Source organism: Coptis chinensis, chromosome 8, assembly GCF_015680905.1.
Source record: "Coptis chinensis isolate HL-2020 chromosome 8, ASM1568090v1, whole genome shotgun sequence".
In the NCBI taxonomy this organism is placed as follows: Eukaryota; Viridiplantae; Streptophyta; class Magnoliopsida; order Ranunculales; family Ranunculaceae; genus Coptis; species Coptis chinensis.
In genome coordinates, this window is record NC_141463.1 from 9,180,410 (window position 1) to 9,184,996 (window position 4,587).

The following is a 4,587-nucleotide window of genomic DNA, read 5'->3' on the forward strand; positions in this document are numbered from 1 at the left end:
ATTGGTAGTTAGCCATGACATCAAACATACTCTCATTGACGTAGAACTTGGAATGGAAATTGAGAGCATAGCCAATTAACCATGCTATTAGCGCTCTTGATGAAATACTAAATTTCTAATCAAACTACTTAAAACAATATTAATTTGTATCGACAAACCCTCCCGGCCTCCCCACATGTATTGCAAATTTGCAATAAGAATTATGAAATATACTCTTTGATTTACATGTTGCAAGTTTTAGCATTCGGCTTAACTTAATTCATGGACAAGACCATAAAAGTAAAAACATTTTGTGATGGCTATGCCATCTCATTTCACATGCCCAGAAACTTCAATGGAAAATTGGAAACATAAGGAATTTTGTAACCGTGTATTGTCTCAATTTAACCAGCAATTGCAAGATGGCAAAATATAGATCTCAAGAACAGGCGAACAGTTTAGGTGTGAAAATTGGAAAAAATGTATATGGTGTACAAGAACCATGAGTCAGTTTTTGATGTCCCAACGGAAGCTATGCCAGCTGTACAACCAATAGGAATTAAGCATTTTAGGAGGTACTAGTAAACGGGCACGTGCGTTGCACGTGCTAGGAAAGAAAAATTGGGAAAATGAATGAACGCATGTAAATTAGAATAGCAAATTAAAAAGTTCAGTAAGGAAAAAACACTTCAATACGATAGTTGTATTCTTTGTTCGATTCGATTTTTGATGTTCTACTATCAGTTCTTCTTTTTTTGTTGGTTTAAATAAGTAAGTAGCTTGGACAGAGAGAGAATTTGTAGCTAGCTTAAAAAAACGATTTTTATTTACTTATTTATTTTTTTATTTAGAAACGATCACATTTGACAACAATTAGGAAAAAATGCGTTAGACACTGTTAATATTTGGAGTGAATTGAATGTGTTAATAATAGCTTTCTGGAAGATGACTATAATTTAAAAACTTTCAATATAATGTGTATCTTATTTCATGTGTATGGAGATTGAATGATGATGGAGTGTTGTTTTTTTCAATCCATCTAAATGGAGGCGACAAAAGGAAGAAATTATGGATGCTAGCTAGTTGCATTGTTGAATTCTTACATTGGTTATTGGTCCCCATTTTAAAAATGTTATTAGCACGCAACTCCACATGCAGAACTTTGGAAGGTTTTGGGCTTCAACTTGATTAACATAATGCAATGCAATGTTGGTTCTTTGAGAGTCAAATTAAGTGTAATGACTGAGTAGTTAGCAGCAGGTGTAGAGTGCACGGCGAAGGAGTGTAGAGGCATTATAAGCGTGATCCATTGTGTATAATCACTATGCTATGCCTAGATGATTATAGAAACATTCTGTCAAGTGGCAACAATTTGATTCTAGAAATATCCATAATACAGGCTGGTGTACTGGGAAAAATGGTAGTGTTATTTGTAAAAAAATAATTGTTGGACTCTATTAAAAACTCTAATATTGCTTCAACGAAAGATGAGACATGCCATGATTGGTAATTTCAGGTATGCACATGCAGCTTTGGGCATAACTTCCTATTAATTATCATAACAAATTAATCCAAAAGTTTTAAAACTGTAACACCCAAATTAAGCTTAACTACAAATACCCAGATCGCTAAATAAGTTGACTAAAGAAATGGAGATATGCCAGTGGAAAGATTTTATTAGTTTAATGAGAGTAACGAGATTGGCATATCCCTTGATGAGTTGATCAATCTGGTCTTGGGTAATCTCGTCCTTAAACTTTGCTATCAATTCGTGTTTCACCAATCCAGTCGCTTCCTCCATTTCTATCTCACTATTATCTCCAAGAAATGAGAAATGCGGCCTTAGCTAGCTACCTCCTTTCACTGTTATCTCTCTCCTAGAAATGAGAAGTGATCTAGGAACTGGCGACTTTTTTTGGATATGGGCTTCTAAACTCAAAGCAGCCCACTTTGAAATTGGAACTTCGAAGTTCAAACATGCAAAAAGTATTGAATGCTTATCTGCGTTTCAACAACTTTTAAATCAATTAAGAACTGTAAAAGAGTTAATTGGCTTCTAAATCATTCATTTAGTTGGTTAATTTAATACTGGGCTTTGGGGAAAAAAAAAAAAAAAAAAAAACCTTCAGTATCTAACTTTGTTCTACAAATAGATTAGGATTGAACTGCTAACTATTGCTGGGAGGTTACACAGAGAGTACAGATATTTGAAGTGTAAATTCAAGAAAAAGCACGAGGTAAATATTATTTCAGATTAATAACAAAAGACATGATATCCATTGTTCTGGCTCCCCTTGAGTGTATAGAGAAACCCTGTAAGGAAAATAAATAGAAACTAAAAGTCGCTGCAACTGAAAAGCTCTAGAACCATTTCCATAAACAAACATGAAGAACAATTCTCAGATATAAGGAGCGCCATTTACACAGAGGCTGAACTGTGAGTACCATGTAATACAAATGTAACAAACCAAGCCAATTCACTTTTTGGAACTTCAATTTCTATCAGCCTTCTCGTATTCTCATCTTACAAAGCACTGAAAGTTTGGGCCTAGTGATCAAGAAATTAAACTGTGGCAGAACTATTCGCAGTCTGAAATAGCCTAGCAGGTATAAAAAAATATAGATACAAACAAAACTAGGTACAACCCTCACTTTTTTCCGTTCTCTTGATTAAGCCACTACAGTTTACTATGCAAACCAATAGTGACAACACTGAAAGCAGACTATAATGTAGATGAGAAACGGGATGCAATAGTCTGAGAGGTAAATGCTTGAATCTGTTTCTTCGCATCTACAGGAAGATAAGACGTAGTTGAGAACATCAAATTAAGGAATACAAAAATAACAATCCGAGAAGATGAGAAGTAGAATAACTAAAGATAGAATGGTTACATAGTTACATTCTAAGAAAATATAAAAGGACGATAAGCTTATAAACCATTCAAATGTAATTTAGTAAAAAAACATACTTTACTAACACAATAACCAACAAAGTCTGATTATTTTTCTTTTCATGATATTGTAAATTTGTTACTTTTAAGAACACTTACCATCTGATCCAGAGACTGCCAGTCTTTTTAAATAGTTCATTTTTAAAGAAATTGGAAAATAAACTTAAAAGATGACGTGTTAGTACTCTAAAGAGATAGAACAATTTTTTTGAGCTAACGTGTCGTGCTCACACAGTAAATATTTACTGTCCCAAGACCACATCACAAAGTAGCTTGCTGACAACAAAGTGTCACAACATCATTAACGCCATTTTCAAGGTACACATGTAGCAGCTTCGACCTTAACCTAAATGCACTACAACCATGTTCTAATAAACCTTGGCCACGTCTAGTTTAAGAATTCCAATGGCAGTGATAACTGTTTCCATTATGACACTCATTATTGTCTAGGTACCTTCTCTTCTCCCTTAACATCATTTTCCCTTCAATTCAAAGCACTTAACCATGACTCCAAACCTAGCTCCAATAACAAATTTTAAGAATCAACCAACCACAGAAATAGATACAGCCTTCAAACCCTCAAGAATTTGCATTCAAACCCATTATCAAGAATATATAAGGAAGGCAAAGATCTAAGGCTCCCATGCTTGAGTTTCATATATAAGGAATAAATTAACAAATCAACGCTTGAGAGGACTGTTGCTAACAGTAATTTATGTATAGAAATCCAAGTACTCAAAAGCTAAAAGATGGGAGTAAAATATAGAATGGAAAAATTAATATATGGTTAAGTCTTAGCGAAATTTAGTATTTTACTGGGAGCAATCACAATATGATATAATGCAACCTTTCATCAAGGGTAGTTCACTCTTATGTAGCTTGATATAATATTTACTGTGTAGTGTGAGAATAATAAAGTACCATGGCAAGGACAACACTTCAAATCAAAACCCAAATATCAAAGATATAACACACCGTAAATTCAAGGGGCAAAGAGCTTAGAGTGCTTTTAACATTTAGCGTGAATTATTAATGTCAGGTTTGCTAATGGGCTAAAGAATTTACATGATCTGATACAACTAATTGAAAAAAACAAAACTTAAAGCGTAAAACTTTAATTGCCTGAAATTCCTGTTTCCAAAAGAAATGCAAATATAAAAATAGAGATGCAGAAACAAAGTGCAAGGATTTAAAACATGCAATACTCATGGCATGTAGTAAATTATACACATGCAAAGAAAGAGCCTAGCACGAAAAGATTGCTTACATCGTAAACATGATTGTTGGGAGCAAAAAACACGTTGGGGAGAGATGGTGATTGAGGGTATGCAACCTTTCGTCACTGAATCATTGTAGTCCCCAACCTCAAATGGAGAGGAAGATTAAAGAGATGCGAGGATTTCAAAATCCTGCACGTGGACAATGAAATTATGCATAAAATCTTTTGTAACTCACCTAAATGGGTTACCAAGACGCTAGAAACCTTATAGATAGGGGATTATACCTCAAGTATAAGTGTCCTTACATCATCGCAAATTTAAGTGTTCTTGCAACACCGCACTTACACAGTTACGCCCAAATTACATAAATTGAAAACCATTATTTCTATTTCTGGAAAATCAAAAAATTCATACCCACCTTGCTTGATTTATACACA